We start from the raw sequence: 18,831 nt of genomic DNA, 5'->3' as shown, positions 1-18,831 counted from the left end.
TGAGCAGCTGTGTACACCTAGTGCTCCATCTCTTTTGCCTTTACACGTGCTTCTCAGTGTGATTGATGTAGTTTTTTTCCACAGTAACTTGAATGTTAAAGTAAAAAACAAAACAAAACAAAACAACAAAGTGAAGGTGATGTTTGTACCTCTACTGAGTCCTTATGAAACCAGATTTGTTCAGAAAACTATTTTCCTGATAATTACTGTCGATTTCAGGGCAAGGAAGGCATGAGGAAAAACAGAATATTATAGCATATAATTTTACCCACCCCACTGGCAGGAGGGATGCCAGTGAGGTACACAACAGGCAAATTAAGTTATTGTGTCCACATGCATTGTGGATGGCTTAACTGGTATTTTATGAAATAAAGTTCAATCATTACTGCATTTGCACTGCTTTTTTAATAAATAATCATTAAAATATGTTGCAGCTACGTATCATCTCTATCTTAATGTTTTTAATTTCACTATCTTTGTAGAAGCCTCAGAGCATTCTTAACTAAGAAGGTAAGTCTAACTTTGCATTTTTGCATAATACGATGAATATTAACATCAAATACTAATACTCTGGGATTGTAAAGCCTTCATACTTTCCCCACCTTGTGTCTTTTTCTCTTCATAAATATACAAAAAGCTGTCTCACGGCTCTGGTTGAAATCTCTTCTTCCCACTTTGTTCTTCTGAAATGCCTTAAAAACCCTATGTAAATGGCTAAGGAATAAGTGTGCTGTGACCTCTGTTTTCCATGGGACTCTCATAATTATCTTTACAGTGGATATTTCATACCATATCAAACCTTCTCGTCTAACACATCATTAAAAAAACAGATTTTGCCTAGAGGGTTTACAGAGCATGAAACCCCTTTCAGTACAGCATGATTGTGGCAGTCCAGCCCCACTGTGACCAGCAGGCAAGTAGCACAGCTTTGGCCACACTCATTTCCTTGCATGAAGCCAGAGATCCTCTCTGAGTATCCTAACTTGGTCATGTCCTCTGCTGCTACCAAGAGTGACAGAAGCTGGAGGTCAGTCAAGCTACATGCAGGATAAGGAGCCAGGAAGAAGTTTTGGTGCTTCTTTAATAATTCACAAGCATTCATGCTGTTGCAAGGCAGTATAAGAAAAGGTTTAATGGGGAGGTAAAGCATCCTGGATTCTACTCAATGGTTACAACACGTGCACTGGGTGCCTCCCCCAGTGCAGAATAATGCTTTCCTATTCCTATTGCTCCCTGGCTTCCTTATACACAGTGAAGCTGATTTCTAACTTCTTGAGCAATTTCTAAAAACAGTATTCATGTTGTGAGTGGTTACACCTCTTTCCCAGCAGAACAGAGGTAGATTGGTCATATTTACAATGTATTTCATAAAAAGAAATGAAATCTTGCAAATAGTATGCACAGTAATACACACATATGCACAGCAATGCATGCACATATAGTTGAATGCAGGAACACTAGCAGTGCTCTATATGTCAACACATCACTTATTCTTTGCTGAAAGTTCAAAGGAATTTGTTTAATTTATTGTACTTTTGAATCAAATACATTATTATATATTTAAATATATGTTATCATTTGGTAGTGATCATGAGACAGATTGTCTCAGAGAATGGCCAGTACTCAGTTTAAAATACAAAACGAAGATCTACAGAATGCAAATTACAGGACAAGTAAAAGTAGAAGTATTGACACGAAGTGTTCAAATCAACGTTACCTATGCCATGAAATAGAAAACAATATCTTTTCTCTGTCAGATTTTTTTTCTTGTCATTTTAAAGAATTTTTCCTGGTTATTTTTTTCCTTCCAGAAGTGTAAACTTACTCCTGTCAGAGATTATGCTTGCTTTGCACAGTAGAGGACAGCATGCATTTTTTTCTTTTACTGCTGACTCTATCCACATTTTGCCTGATACGCTTTTCCATCCTCACCTTCACCTTCTGCACCCTGTGAACATAAAAGATAAAAAATAGATTAAATGCAAGGGAGCTGAAGAAATGGGGATGATCACACAGGTTTGGTTTCCTGTGCTCAAAGTAATATTGTCATTTTCTCCATTACAGAGAATATCCCATATACATGTGGGATTCAGATGAAAGTACATCACTACATTACACAATTCAAATCCAAATTTGACTAAGTTTCTTATTGACACTTACTAATTGCAATTAAAGGTAACATTTGACATGCATAAAGGGAGCAGAATCTGACCTGAAAAACCTTTGGAACATGCAAGTTTTGTGTATTAACCGTGATTGTTATTTGAATAAGCTACCTTAAGATTCTTCTAAAACAGTGCTATTCTGCAATTATAATTTTAGTGTATGTTGCAAATAAAAATTGTTTATTTTTTCTTTGTATTTTAAAGTGCAAACAGAGTTACTTCCCCCCTCAAAATATACTTTCTTTCTCATCATTAAAGAAATATAGGTGTCCATTAATATTTGATTTCTACCAGGAGTGTTGATTAATGTACAGCTGTAGAACAGACATTCTCATTGTGTGCATGTATGTGTATTTGCGTCTCTAAGATAGAGACCTTTTCTCTCTCTCTTTTCTCTCTTTTTCTGGCAAGCTGAGCAGAAGGATCTATTTTTTGACAGGCTGCCACTCTCGAGAGGGCATAAAATCTGCATTCCCTTTCATCTCTCTGGATTAGTGGATTATCCTGCAGTCTGCTTGGTGACTGAGATACTTTATACCCTTCATCTTTGAGTTCTTAAAACTAATATAACAACAACAGGTATGTTTTTAAGATTTGGTATGTGTTGGAGAGTGAGAGATTATATCACATGTTGATTGGTATCTTTAAATCACAAATTTTTTTTCACAGACACCTAATTTTAGCAACTAACAGTATCATAATAGGAAAGTCACACTTCTCATTTTTGCTTCATTTTGTGATAAAAGCACATCAAACAACAAAGTTGGAAGCCTGCCTTTATTATTTGATCCAGTTTCAGAAGGGAGGAGGGATGGGAGACTAGAGAAGAAAAGAAGGGAATTAATTAGAGCAGCAAAAACTGTATAAAGAGGAGGGTTTCTATGATGGTCTCAAGTGTAATGCTGGAATAAGAAGCAAAATTTAATTTAAAAACTAACAAACAAAACAAACAAACAAACCCAAAATCTTTAGAAGAAAGTGCCATTCCAGTTAACTGCCTCCCAACTTCCAGCTTCCAAGCAAATTCTAACAGTTCTAAAGGAAAGAATTTGCCATGCCCCCCATCACACAGAGAGAAACACCAAAGGAACTTGGAAAAGCAGCTAGAATCTCCTTCCATTCCCCACTGCCAGCCATGGCGCTCCATCATCCCGTCCCTCGCCCTCATCTAGAGAGCCTCAGTGAGCCCAGACCAAGTTTCCTGGACCAGGTATGTGGTAGCTCTGTGGTTTTTTCCTCCAGGTGTTTCAGGGAGGTAAAACCAGCAAGTGGCCAGAGAAGTGAATCAAACAACAAAACGAGAAATACTAAATGAAGAGAAAAATGAAGATGAAACCTCCTAATTTTGCCAACAGAACAGGATTCTACAGTCCTATTTTAATATTGGATCTCAGCAAGGCTGAAATTTAATTGTTCTTCTAGTTCTAGGTATGCTCTTTCTTTTTCTAGGTCTTTCATTTTTATATAAAACCCTTCTCCTATTTTTATACTCAGTTGCTAATCTATTTTATCAATAATTAAATGCCATCATCTATCACAGAATGTATGAGTCAATTAATTTCTTATCTATGTTTCCTAAATACCTTATTACTCTTTTTTTTTTTTTTCTGGCTTCTGCTGTGGTAGGGTTAATTTTCCTCATAGTAGCTGGTACAATGCTGTGTTTTGGATTTAAGATGAGACCAGTGTCGATAACACACTGAGGTTTTAGTTGTTGCTGAGCAGGGATTACACAAAGCCAAGGCCTTCTCTGCTCCTCACTCCACTGCACCACTGCACAGGTTGGGGGTAAACAAGAAAATGGGAGGGGACACAGATGGCACAGCTGAGCCCAACTGACCAAAGAGAAATCCAACACCATAGGGCACCATGCTGATCAATAAAACTGAGGAAAGTCTGCAGAGGGGTGGCAGCCTGCTCTTTGGGAATGCTTTAGATATCGGTCAGCGGGTGGTGAGCAGTTGAGGGTAACTTGTTTTGTATGGTCTCTTATCATTATTATTATTTTCCTTTCCTTTTTCTGTGCTATTAAACTGACTTTATCTCAAACAAAACTTTTACTTCTTATTCCAGTTCTCAGCCCCACCAAACTGTGAGGGAAGTGAGCGAACAGCTGTGTGGTGTTGAGCTGACTGCCGGATTAAACCACAACATTTTGTTTCCACATAAACGCTAATGATTCTTAATGTTTTCAAACATATTTAATCCTTTATGTATGTGCTTCTCGACAAAGATCTAGATTCTCCTCGTGCCCTGTATTTGGAGTTCAACTGAGATTTACATATCATCTAACGTATGTCCTGGGTCTGTCTGTAGGGCCATTCATTATGGGGTAGGCTGAAAGTCTCTGAGACCTCTGGGGATCTTACTACTTATTTCTGGTAGTGCCAGTAATGTGTGAAGCATTTTAGATACTCAAGACCATAAAGGCATTTGCCAAAGAAGATCATACAGTCTCTAAAGGCAGCAAGCTTGAAGGATAAAAATAACAAAGGGATGTTTGTACAAATCTCCTAGCTCTCTGCCCAAGTAGCAAGATATAACAACCTGTTTTCACAAACTGTGGATACAATAAATAAGTGAATAAAATGCTGTCTTGTAATTATGGTCATTGCATTTTCAAGTTTTTGTTGGTTTGGGGTTTTTTTTTGGTGCACTTTACAGTTTTTGTTCCTTAAAACATACAGATATTAATTTTTGGTTTACAGTTTGTCAAAAGAAAAATTATAATAAATGCTTAAGAAATTATTTTGACGTTAATGCTAAAAGACACTTAATTACATGCCTTAATTTCAGAATGCCCTAGTATAATTGAAACATGACTAAAGGTTTCAGTAGCAGCATACTCAAGAATAAATACAATGTCTTAAGATAGTGGTTGTGCAAGTCAAACTAAATAAAAGAGGTTAATAGAGAATAAAACCCTAATTTTTTAGGCCTAGCAAGACCAGAAATAAAGACCATAAGTTTTAGAGCTGAAAATAAATTGCTATAACATGGGCATAACATATGGCATGGAGAAAGCTTCGACAAGTAAACAAGATACAAGACTCAAGCAGGTGAAATGAGGAGAGCTAGCTATAAGTGCACTACTCTTTACATTGATATTTCAATTTGATACCAGCACTAAGACATTTGAAGCAATGTGAACAGAAAAGAAAAAAAAAAAGTGAAGAAAATTAAAGAACTGAAATATTCTGTAAGAATGAGAAAGAAGAAAGGATAGAAAGTCACCACCAGTGAAACATGAGATAACAATTAAAATAGGAAAAAACCTAGAAAATATGTTTTCTTCTTTAAGACAGCCCAGAAGCCTGTACTACTGGCAATGGAGTGAAAAATGTACTGAGGCCCAGCAGGCTAAGAAAAAAGAACTGTCATCTACTGTAGGTGTGGGATTTAACACTTGGCAAAGTCCTGTGTCACTAACAAGCAAATGGCTTTAGTAGCCTGCAAGTTTGCAATTAGAAAGTTGGATTGTAAAGTGACTATTTTGGATTTGGACTAAAATAATTCAACTGAAACATTAAAAAATGCATTCATTTGCTACTACGCATTTCCTTGACATCGCTGCAATGTAATCAGCATTCTGTGCCAAGATCAGTGGTGGAACTTTGAGAACACTGCAGGGCTGTGACACACTTAACAATGAAAAGGTCCATTTTAAAAATGCAGAATACTCACCATTTTCTGGTTTTAACTATCAGCTTTATTTTACCATTATTATCATAAATTTGCATTATATTCTACAGATTTATAAATATGTAAAATAACCAGAAGTTATTAAATTAGGAGGTAGGGGTTCCCATGAAAGACACAAGAAGCCTCATATTGTGAAAAAATGCGGCTGTTATTAGGTTAACAAATGTCTGGCCCCAGATACTTCCAATAGCAGGACCTACAAAGCTATGCCTCATGGCCTGACCATAGTTACTGATTATTTCTCTTTTAATCTTCCTGGCTTAGTAGACAGAGTAAAGTAAGTCAGCAAAGCGTAAGTGTGTTGGGTTTGTGTAGCCAGGTTTTGGCGGTAGGGAGTTTTACATTGGTGGCTTCTGTAAGAAGCTGCTAGAAGATTCCCTCTGTGTCCAAAAGAGCCAATGACAGATGGCTCCAAGATGGACCTGCTACTGGCCAAGACTGAGCCTGTCAGCAATGGTGACAGTGCCTCTGGGAGAACGCAGTTAAGAGGGGATAAAATAACCCCTGTGCAACTGCAGCTGGAAAGAGAAATGAGACTACATGAGATGAACAACTCTGCAGGCAACAAAGTCAGTGAAGAAGTGCTCCAGGCACTGGAGCAGAGATTCCTCTACGTGTGTGGTGAAGACCATGCTGAGGCAGGCTGTTCCTCTGCAGCCTGTGGAGGACCCTATGCTGGAAAAAGATGCCCGAAGGAGGCTGTGATGAAGACCATGCTGGAGCATGGGTCTTAACATGACCTTTACCCTTAGGAGAGAGGAGCCCACACTGAAACAACTTTGCTGGTAGGACTTGTGACCCCATGAGGAATCCACACTGGAACAGTCTGCTCCTGAAGGACTGTACCCCATGAAATGAACCCAGGCTGGAGCAGTTCGTGAAGAACTTTCATCCTGTGAGAAAGACACATGTTGGAGAAGTGATGAAGGACTCTCTTCTTTGGGAGGGACCACACACTGGAGCTGGAGAAGAGAGTGGAGGAGTGTGCAGCAGAGATGACATGAGATGAACTCACCACAACACCATTCTCTGTCCCCTTGAGTTGCTGCAGGGGAGGAGATAGATAACTTGGAGCTGAAGTTGAGCCTGGGAAAAAGGGAGGGGTGGAGCAGGAAAGAAGGGAGGGTTAGGGGCAAGGTGTTTTAGGGGGAAGTGTTTTAACACTCGGCTTTTATTTCTCATTACCCTACCCTGATTACTGATAAAGTACTCAAGTCAAGTGATGGTAGCTGGTGAGTGATATCTCCCTGTCCTTATCTCGATTCATGAACCATTCATTATATTTTCACTCCCCTGTCTGGCTGAGGAGAGAAGTGATGGAGCAGCTTCAGTGGGAACCTGACATGCAGCCAGCATCAACCCAGCACGGTAAGAAAGGTATCCTACATTCTTTAAGCTTCTGAAGGTATCTCCTGGAAGTCAAAGCGCCTTTCTTAGAAATAATAGTTATTTACAAAGCCAGCTGATGTATCTCAGAAAGGGCATGATACTGGAATATCATGAAGCAAGGTTTCAAGAACAAGTATGTCCATAGTGTAAATGTGTCCAATTCAGAGAAAGTTTCAAGAGCAGCTAATAGCAATACAATGTCTAAACTTCAGCCCCAGGAGTTTCACATTTGTAGGATCTAAAACATTTTGATTTTTTAGTTTAAAAATGTTTAATTCCAAACTTTCCTCTGCCTTGTTTAATATTTCTTATTTCCTCCAAACCAAGCATTCTAATCAATTAAAAATCAAACTTGGGACTGAATTAAAAATTTAAACATTTCAAATTAAACAGTTTTATTTTAATGTATAGATTTGGAATAATAGAAATTAACAAACAAAAAATTAGTTTTCATTCAGTTTTATTCTAAGGCCTTTTGCAAGTCAATTCCACATATCTATTCCCAACTCCAAAAATATGATGTAAATTCCCTTTTTCTTATTATATGACCTTGTATATGTTCAAATTAACCTTACATCTTTATTAAATGACACATAGCAAACTTTATTACTGAACTGTCTCTGACATTATTTATTTTTCTGCTATTGTTCATTTCACCCATATATTTATCTGTATTGATTTTATATTTCTTCTAGAACATTGATAAAGACACTGAACACTGGACTCCAATTTAGTTTGTTAACTATAAGCATTCTGGAAGTACAGTAAACTATAAGCACTCAACTAATGCATATTTAATATATTGAATATGTATTTTGTGAATGTTGTTTGCTAAGGCATCTTAAGACAAATATCTCTGTGTTCTATCTCTAGCTATACTATAAAATCCCAGTTACTATCCTAAGCCAAATGTAATCTCATCAGAAAGACACCATTTGTTTGATAAGAACTGTTTATTATAAAGCTATATTAATTGTCATTAATTATGCTACTATCTTTACTGATTTTATCCCATATTACACTCTATTGCTGCCTAAGACAAAAGCCAAGCTAGTTTATCAGAGTTCTGCTCTTTCAGAGTTCACATTTTTAACCTTTCTTAAATTTTGGTGCAACAAAAAAAAAAAAAAAAACCCAACAATTTTTCTAATGAACAAGTAAGTGGCAGAGAACTGGAAGGAATATCCTTGGCCCATTCTAGCTGCCTCAGTCAATCAAACTATGCAGTGTATGCATATTGATTTTCAACCTAAAAGCAATTTGGGTTTTTTTTCTCCTCATTGCTATTATTAGAAGTTTGTGCCAACTTTTCCCCATATTCAGCTTGTGTATACTTGCCTTTAAGTCAGTGTTATCATTCATAGTCAATGGTCAAACCCCTTGCCAAAGTATTTGCCCTACTCTTCTCCTCTGAAGTATTTATACAGTTCTAAGCCCCACAGTTTTATGTCTTTCATCTTTTCTATTGCTGGGCTCAGCAAGGCACTATATGACAGTCTAATCATTCTGCTGAACACAGTATTAGCTTTTCTCTCCACCTGTCCTACTTTGAAATATATTTTCTTTTGTACGGCCAAGCTATACTCAGTATTTAGTAATGGGTGTACTTATTTGTATTTTTCTTGCTTTAATTGGAAATATATGACATTAGTTGAAGCTTGTACTTCTTTCTCTTCCAAAGACACACCGGATCTCTGGCTCATAGACATCCTATGATTGACTAACACAACCATCTCTCTCTTCTTCTGTGTCATTTGAAATGAATGAGGCCAGTTAGTAGCTCTGACTCAAGATAGTAGTTCACAGCCAAATCTATTCCAGTGATCCAGGCCTGTGATTTAAAAATGTTTAACTTATTTAACGGTTGCTGTTAATCATCCTCTTGAGCTACTAAGAGAAGAGAACATATTTCACTTTCTCTGGAAGGCATGAAAAAAATACCCCACTTCTTTCCAAAGACAGAGAAGTGTTCAACCAAATGTTTCAGACTCCTCTGTATCACAAGGATGATCATATTTTTAAAGATCTTATGAAGACTCCAAATCTATGAGGGATCTAATCCTCCTTATGATAAGCCTCCATTGTCATCTTTTTATTTGGGTGATTAGAAACACTGTGAAAAAAGGATAGAAATTGAGAATTCACGGAACTTCAGAGTTCAAATAGTCATGATTACCTAATGATTTAGCTTTAGACTCTTCTTCTGTGTATCAGAAATACAAAGAATGTGAACTTTTACAGTGGTATTGCTAGGTGGACAGTTGGACTGGATGATCTTGATGGTCTCTTCCACCATTGATGATTCTGTGATTTCAATTTTTAAGCCCTTTTCTTGAAAAACTATCCCTTTTTTAGGTGCTTTGGGGTTTTATTTTGGGGGGGTGGTTCTTTTTCTGAAATAAAAGGACCATGTATTAGTCTATTAACCCTGCAACCAATTTAAAAAACTTTATTAAGAGACATCTGGGGCTTTACTACAGGTCATGGAAAATGTATGGGGTAGAAGTAATAGAGTGACGGAAAAATGGAGAGCAGCTGGAAGAGAAACATCATTTCAGTCCCAAAAAGGACAGGTTCAAATCATAAAAAAATTAGCAAAGAGATAAGTCATCTATTGTAGAAATACATAAAATAATTAATCTGTATTTGTTGCATGACAGAGCATAAAACTACGATACCAATCGAATGGTAATGGGTCTCCCTTTTTAATTTGCCACTTTGGCACTTTTAATCAGTGCATCTCTTCCCCTATCACACAAATTTATGAGCTGTGTGAATACTGGCTATTAGATCTTGTTACTATGGCTTAAATTCTCATTTCTGTCAAAAATGAGAGGCAAAACCAGACTAACTGCACTGTACCAGGGCATTGATGTTTCTAAAACTGTTTAGGCATTCCTGGTGAAGTAATTCATCCCAGTTAGACTAATTCCTGATTAGAATTGCTTACTGAAAGCTGCTAAAAGCCTGTAATTGCCTTTGCCTGAGAAACTAGTAGATAGCATTCTTGAATATAATCCTGTAGGTGACAGGCACTCCCATGTTGTACAAGTGAACGTCTCTAGACCTTTTATATGATGGAGTGTCTATTCCACATATAAAAGAGAAGCACTGCAACAACTCTGGTAATGAACAGTCCCCAGACTGGGTAATAAAACACTGCCTTGTACTGGGATTAACCAGCACCTCAAACACATGACTGTTTACTGTGAAGATGACTAATAGCTTTTCACATCAGTGAATACAATAACATCTCAGGTAAACTTATTTCTAGTACACAGTGAATCCCGTGGGTTTTTTAGTATAAAACATCCCTACAGAGTAAGATATAACTACTTTCATTTGAGGATGATAGTGCTAACTTTCTCTTACGTGTGAAATGCTCAGATAGCTGAGCAAGGCAGATAGAGATAGGTGAGCCTTCAGAGAGGCTCACAGACCAATACAGGAGTGATCTCAATTAGAACTAATTAAGACAGTAGTTTGTTTTCCCTACTTCCTCTTCTTACCTGTTTTGAAGTGTTTTGGAGACAGCTACTTTTTTCTTCACATCATCTATTTGCCTTCTTTCATTATGGTTTTGGCCATTGGGAAAGGAGTATGGGAGGAGACATGAGATACCCAAAAATGTTATCTGAGGCTCAAGTGCTGCCATGGCTGTGTATAACCTAATAAAGGTAATAAGCTTTTAGAGCGATCACAGATCATCACGGAGTATGCCGAGTTGGAAGGGACCCACAAGGATCATTGAATCCAACTCCTGGCCCTGCTCAGGACCGTCCCCAAGAGTCACACCATGTGTCTCAGAGTATCATCCAGGCTTGGTGCTGTGACCACTTCTCTGGCAAGCCTGTTCAAGTGCCCAACCACCCTCTGGGTAAAGAACCTTTTTCTAATATCCAACCTAAACCTCCTCTGATACAACTTCAGGCCATTCCCTCAGGTCTTGTCACTGGTCACCACAGAGAAAAGATCAATGTCTTTCCCTCCTCTTCTCCCCCACATTGTAGACTGTAATGAGGTCTCCTCTCAGTCTCCTCCAGGCTGAACAGACCAAGTGACCTCAGCTGCTCCTCATACAGCTTCCCCTCAAGGCCCTTCACCATCTTCATTGTCCTCTTTTGGACACTCTCTAATAGTTTTATATCTTTCTTATATTGTGGTGCCCAAACCCACACACAGTGTTCGGGGCGAGGCTGCCCCAAGGCAGAGCAGAGCAGGACAATCCCCTCTCTTGACTGGCTGGTGATGCTTTCTCTGGTGTCCCCCAGGACACAGTTGGCCCTCCTGGCTACCAGGGCACTGCTGACTCACATTCAACTTGCCATTGACAAGGACCTCTTCTTCCTTTCCGTGCCACTGCTTTCCAGCATCTCATTCCCCAGTCTGTATATACATCCAGGTTTGCCCTGTCCTAGGTGCATAATCCGACACTTACCCTGGTTGAACTTCATATGGTTGATAATTCCCAGTCCTCTAATTAGTTGAGGTTTCTCTTCATGGCCTCCCCTCCTTCAAGGGAATCAACAGCTCCTCCCAGTTTTGTATCATCTGCAAACTTGCTCAGTACCCCTTCCAATCCTAAGTCCAAGTCTTACCCTTTATTTTTGACTGTATCATGCAATTGTGGATGGAGACTAGGCAAGAAACAAAATGCCAAAAATTTACCAAGACTGGTAAAACTATTCTCAGTTGCGTGAAAGGCTGTGTGAGACAGATGTTGTTGTTTGAAGTCTGCCTAGACTTTAGTGGCACTGCTCAGCAGTGGCATTTCACTAATAGAAATCTAGGTGATAAAAGACTGAGTGCTGAGCTGGATGGCACCTGATTTAGCGTTCTGATTTTAAATCATTAGGAAGGCCTTTTCCCATCTTTTACCATTCCCTTATTAACCTATTTTTTTTTGCAGTCATATGAATAATAAAATATTTGAACATTTAAAGGACATATTATCTTTCTCTTTCTTTTTGTCATTTTATACTAATTCTATGACAGCTGGATAAAATGTAACTCGAAAAAAAGGCAGTCAACACTTCTGGAAGTATCTCTACTTGGAGATGCTCTTTTAGAAAAGCTTGATTCAGCACTGTGGGGTTTGGAATGTCAAGATCAATGTTTCATAAAACTTATTTGCTCAAATGTGGTTCTAGAAAAAAAAATTCAGCAAAATGTTGAAGTTTCTCATTGGATCTTGTGCCTTGCTTTTCAGGAATTCAAGGTATGAACAAAGTCAATTTCTTCCCAGGGTTAAGAGCAAAATTAATTGTATAACAACATTCAACTCTATGTCACACAACCCTGTATCACACAATTCTTATTAAAGTCGTATACATTCTAACATGAAGAAGTAGAACAATTACAACTGATATCAATTCATACAGTTTCAGGGGTAATGAATCTTCTTGGCAGATCTCATAGCATTTCACAGAAGCATTTGGCAAAGGTATCTGCATCACAGTAACAAAATTAGCTCTGAGGTACTTGACAACAACAGTATATTATGACATGCATGTTTAGGTCCTCACATATTTTTTTTTTTCTGTTCCATTTGTTTTCTCTTTTGATGCTGTGTTTTTCTGACCAGGTTTTTCTAACTTCTTTAAATAATGTCTATTCCATCTTGTCCTCCTCCCTGGTACTTCCAGATTTTTTTTTTTTTTCAAAAATTTGCATGCTTTCTGAAGAACTCTCTCTACTAAAAAGAGTATGGAAACTAAGAACCCATGTGGCCTTCACTCTCATGAAAAATTCATAGTGATTTAGACATAGTGATAATTGGACCACAGAGATATGACAAGTTTTTCTTACTCTAGTTCTCTCTAGGGTTAGAAATTATTTTTGTTACTTTTATACATCTTTGTTTAATTAAATTTCACAGAAGTCATATGAAGTAAAAATGGAAATAAGATGCTACATTTTTACAGTAAGGATAATTAACACCAAAAAAAATTGTCTGAAGATGTTAGAAGTAGAATGATCATTTAGAAAATATGCTCTATTTTAACCACAAATTAGTGCATTTGCTAAACAAAATAGTAGGTACTAGCCTATGGCTATCAGGGAAAAGTTGGTGGGTGACATATTGTCTATTTTGGAAAAAGAATCAGAGGCTTCCAGAAAATACACCTTTTATAAATATTACAATGGTTGGGGGGCTTTGTGTAATTTCTATTCAAACCATAAAAACACAAATAACATTAAAGAAAAATCCCTAACAATATATACATGCCCTAAAAAATTTAGTTCTCTTCCTTCCCCGTTTTAGCAGTCATTTTTCTATTTAGAAGAAATAAGCTGACATTACAGTGTACCAGAAGTCATTTGTGCTATCTGTTCTTTAAGAAAGGTCAGCATTTCACAAGTTTTTCCTACTGATAATGGTTTACTACAAATCAGTAACTTCTAAAGCTGTGAAGAAGTGAAGTTAGTTACTAACTTCACCAGTTAGCTTCAGCTAAAAAAAAAAAGCTTATGAAAAACATGGGGTGTTTTGTTTGCTTATTTTATTTAAAGAAGTTACTAAAACCCTGAAGCCATTTTTCCATTTATGAATTTTTTTCCTAGGAATTAATTATGATGTTCCTGATTTCAGCACTGTATGAAAAGGAAAGCTCTGATTTTTAGGTCATGTACACATTGTTCAGAAACATGTGAATCTAAGTCTCCTTCTTCCATCTGTACGTGTAAACTTTCTACTTGTCGTGGTTTTGCTCTGGGTCAATTTGCTTTCACATCCCCCACACAATTACTATTAGTTGAGAGAAGGTTTATGCAGACAACAGAGACTGGATTTAGGAAAATAGTATGAATATTTATTACTAGTAAAATAAAAACTAAAAGCTGCTAAAGAATTACGTCTACAATAGTGCTACTTAGGTAAAAGTACTATGTATTTACAGAAATACTTCTCCTTCCTTTATATCAGTCTAAGGAGGAGAAGCAGTCCTTTTCTCCATTCTTGGAGTTCCAGCTCTCTCTCCAGTAACTCTGCAGCACTCTTGTCGCAGCTGGAATTCTTTTTCCTTCTCTGTGTCAGCCTCCAGGGCTGGGCTAACCCACCTCCTGGGTTAAGGCCAGAGGCTGTGGGGTTACTCAGATCCTGAAGGTTTTTCTTCCATAGGCTTGCAAGGGACACTTGCTTACTATGGATCTTCTTCCACAGGGTTACAGGGGATAATGGTTTATGAGTCCACTCCTGTTTCCCTGTGGAGGTCCCTCCCCATGGGAGGACAGTCCTTGATAGACTTCTCCAGCATGGGTCTACCATGAATCCTTTATTGGATCCCCACATCTCACCCGAGCCGTTCCTGCTCCAGCGTGAGGTTCTCATCCCCCTCAGGGTCATAAATCTTCAACAGCAGCAGCATGGATCTTTCACTGAGATCCCAGCATCTCACCTGAGCCGTTCTTGCTCCAGAGTGAGGTTCTCTCAGGTTCACAAAATCTCCAACAGAACTCTGCCTTATCTCAAGTCTCTCATGAAGTCTCGGCTTCCTCATAAATCAGCTTATTCCAGTGTAGACTCCTCCACGAGCAACATGGGAGTTTCCTCACCCCAACAAACTTTCACAGGTAGCAGGGTTTTATTTTTCAGTCTTTACCCTGCTGAAGGGAGAAAGCGAAAGGGGGAAGAAGCAAACCCCCCCCACCACCTTCGCACTTCTCTCTCCTGCTGCAGGTTCAGCTGTCAGCTTTGACCTTGGACGCTCCCTTATCTCTTTGCTGGAATTTCTTTCACAATAGTTTCTTCGTCCAAGCAATTAGTCTCTTAAACTTTTTTTTTCTTCACTCTCTTACAAGAGAGAAGGGAGGCTTCAGTGCCGCACTTGCCCCCCGGCCCAAGCCGGGGAGGAGGGGGTCTTGGCCCTTCTTGGGCCCACAGCCTCTCTCCTACATGGCTGCCGCTCCAAATTTCAACTGCGCAATCCACCTTCTCTTCCATTTTCTTGAAGACGTAATTAGCAAAGGCGTTACTGAGAGTTTTAATTGGCTTCTTGTCTGGAAATCCATCTGGACAAAACCATTCTCAGCCCCAGGGGCTGGCCAGCAGAGCAAAACCACGACACTACTCTAGAATGAAAGGTGACTTGTTTCAGAATAGGAGCCTCCACCCATCTGCCCTAATACAGTCAGTTTAATGGTGCTAGCTGCTATAAGAATTTCCTAGGCATACAGCATACTGGATATATATAAAGTTTCCTTGCAGCAAGTGCTTAATCTATGACCTATCTAATGCTCCAGAAACAACATAAATTACCAGAAGAGACTGTCACTGCAGGTTACTTTTGGCTGTAAGTGGTCCTTTCACATTTACCACGGCACAAGCTTTCTCCCAGATCACTGGCGTGCGTGTTTGCTCTTGTCAGCTGAAGAATTTACAAAACCAGGTTAATTCTACATGTTCACCCACTGTCTCTAGCCAGAACAGCCTAATTATCAGCCTGTCTCTGCTGTGCCTTGACTATGGTGTATAGATTCCTGAACTAGCAGAGATGCAACTCAGTAAATCCACATGGTGCAGATCAGCTCCATGGCTGACCTGACAAGCCCTGCTTTGCAGCTCTCTGTGTTAGCCTGAATGCACTGCTGCACAAATGTGGCTTAGCCTGCAGTCAGCCCCAAGCTGATTCACATCAAGACAGCTCAGGGAGCTCAGCACCATGCACCCGCTGCTGCTGGTTCTGATGATCATTATCAGCCCTGTATCAGTCACCTTTGTGCTGTAAACAGATTTATATGCCTATTTGGAAGCTCACTTGGAGAACTCACCATTGAAAAGCTTCCTTTTCTCATGCAAATATGGATCAACATTTCTGTTAGGTAAACATTAATACTTATTGGAAATGCTGCCATTTGAAGAAATTACCAGTAGTTTGTTTTTTAGTTACATAAAAGTGATCATTTAATGGCAGGAATTATTATGTATATATTTATTTGTTTGTATCTTCAGTGCTAATATTTTTACCCCTAATCCACTGGCAACCATTCCCCAAAAAGAGAGAACTTCTTTGAGACAGAACATAAAAAAGTAAAATAGCTGCTGTTTGTCAACATGATTTTAAAGCTGACTTTTAATGTGAATTTAAAGTTAGAATTTCTAGGAATCCTGCACAACAGAAGGTGAAAACTAGAAAGACCTAGTCTTTCGGCATAATTAAAGCACCACTCCCTTTCCAGTCTATTTAATGTCCATAACTACATGCGAATTATGTGATTCTGAGCTGTTTGTAGAATGTTATTATGATTAAAAACAGAACAACGATGTTTTTAAGAGCTCAGAGACATCGCTATGATTCATATGTATTATGCTGGTTGCCCCTCAAAGCTGCTCTATCCTTCCCCCTCCTCAACTGGACATGAGATAGAGAGAAAAAGAATTAAGTTATTGCCAATTAATAGCAGAATAGGATAATGAGAAATAAACCCAAATCTTAAAACACCTTCTCCCACCCCTCTCTTCTTCCCCTGTTTAACATTACTCCCAAGTTCTCTATCTTCTTCTCCCCAATGGTGCAGGGGAGCAGGAAATGGGGTCTGTAGTCAGTTCACCACACACTGTTTCTGCCACTCCTTCCTCCTCAGGTGAAGGTATCGTCACACTCCTTTTCTTCTCCAGCATGGAGTCCCTGCCACAGGAGACAGTCCTCCACAAAGTTCTCTAGCGTGGGTCTTTCCCATAGGCTGCAATCCTTCATGAACTGCTCCAGCATGGGTCACTTCTCAGGGTGTAGTCCTTCAGGACCAGACTGCTCCAGTATGGGTCCCCCACAGAGTCCTAAGTCCTGCCAGCAAACCTGTTCCAGTGTGGGCTCCTTCCTCTCTCCATGAGGCCACAGGTCCTGCTAGGATCTTGCTCCAGCACAGGGTCCTCCATTGGCTGCAAGTGGATCTTTGCTCCACTGTGAACCTCCAAGGGTAGCAGGAGGTTCCTCCTCCATGACAGCCTCTCCTCACCATAGCCTTCACCACTGGCCACAGGGGATCCTCTGCTCTGGTACCTGGAGCACCTCCCCTCTTTCTTCTTCACTTAGTACTTGCAGCATTGTTCCTCTCACATGTTCTCACTCCTCTCTCCAGCTGCAGTTTTTTTTCAGCAGTTTTTTTCCCCCTTCTTAACTATGTTCTCCCAGAGGTGCTACCACCATCACTGATGGGCTCAACCCTGCCTAGTGGCAGGTCCATCTTGGAGCTGGCTGGCGTTGGTTCTGTTGCACACTGGGGGAAGCTTCTAGCAGCTTCTCACAGAAGCCACTCCTGTAGGATTCCCTAATACCAAAACCTAGTCACATAAAATCCAATACATCTGCAGGGTCCAACCATCATAATCAGAACTCAGAGGATAACAGCTTTTCAGTAAACTTTGTAGTTTGATACAATGGTTCGGACATGAATAATTTAAGGAACCATAGCAAGACCTTGTTGATTGCTTCTTATAACATTACAAAGAATAATGGTAACACAGGCCTTTGTTAAAAGCCTGTATCCCTGGAGAGATCGCATTTAATATGATCGGAAAGGAATGAGCTGGCATTGGTCCAACCTGTAAGTGTTCCTACTTTAAACCCCTGCAATTAAAGTGGTTAATGAGAATCATGTTAAACACAAAGTAGTTCATGCCATAAAGATGAGAAAGCATCATCATGCTCCAAATTAATAGGGGGAAAAAGGGACAAGTTAATTCATTTGCCCCCTTTTTTTTAGTTGTTCCAGGGAAAAGCAAATTTATTCACAATCAGCTTTTGATACATTTCCCTAATTAATGCAATTTGATAAAATGAACAAATTCATGATGTCATTAGCTGAGTAGTGCTTAATGAAGTTGGGCTGTATGAAACATTAACTGCAATACTGAATCCATTTCCTTGACTGGGAAATAAACATTTATCATTTCAGTACATTTACTCTGAAAGTTCCAATTGTGAGGCTTTATCAGCATAATCATCATGTCCTGATAAATCTATCTATTTTGATCAATGTCATCATTAAGCTCAGACTAAGAATTCTATCACTTGGATGCATGGAAGAAGTTAAACAGACTTCTTGAAAACCTGGGCTCTTTACCAGTCAATAATCTGATGGAATTTGTAGACCTATAAAAAGAAATGACAGTCCTTCTGGTATCAGCTTTGTTCAGCTACTCTTTCTTCCACAGAGATCTGTACACTAAACTGATTTCTGTAATATTCCTGTTTTCACAGCAAAAGGCATATAAACTTTTATTGATTATGGAGAATATTTCTAGAAGGTATATTTAAGAGAACAAAGCTTTGATAATGACATTCAAGTGGAAAGGAGTGACAAAAATTTACCACTACCTCCTCTTTAGTTTGTGTGTTTAGTTTTTGGTTTTTGTTCTTCTTTAATAGAGACTATGCTATTGAAAATACGGGAAAGATTCAAGCCTGCTGCTTAACACTGTAGCATTTGTTCATGTGAGGCATCCTTACTTATTAAAATCTGACAGGATATAGCATAAGAAAAGATTATTTATACAGGAGCTATTGGACTCAGAGGCAACTTCTGATGTTTTGAACTTGAAAACTAAATCTGCTGAATTAGAGAAGAAAACTATGCA

General features: G+C 38.8%; 1 long non-coding RNA gene across 1 annotated transcript; it reads left to right on the top strand.

Moving 5' to 3' along the window:
• The first annotated feature begins 480 nt into the window (after nucleotides 1-480).
• Nucleotides 481-4,703, top strand: LOC126640003 (uncharacterized). The gene is made up of 4 exons (XR_007628922.1): nucleotides 481-510; nucleotides 2,605-2,744; nucleotides 3,408-3,593; nucleotides 4,239-4,703. It is a non-coding gene; the product is annotated as an uncharacterized LOC126640003 (long non-coding RNA).
• The last annotated feature ends 14,128 nt before the right edge of the window (nucleotides 4,704-18,831 follow it).

The sequence above is a fragment of the Myiozetetes cayanensis genome, unplaced genomic scaffold (genome assembly GCF_022539395.1).
Source record: "Myiozetetes cayanensis isolate MyiCay16 unplaced genomic scaffold, myiCay2020 scf2-11, whole genome shotgun sequence".
NCBI lineage: Eukaryota > Metazoa > Chordata > Aves > Passeriformes > Tyrannidae > Myiozetetes > Myiozetetes cayanensis.
The sequence above is the reverse complement of the archived record's forward strand: the minus strand, read 5'-3'. Positions and strand labels throughout refer to the sequence as shown.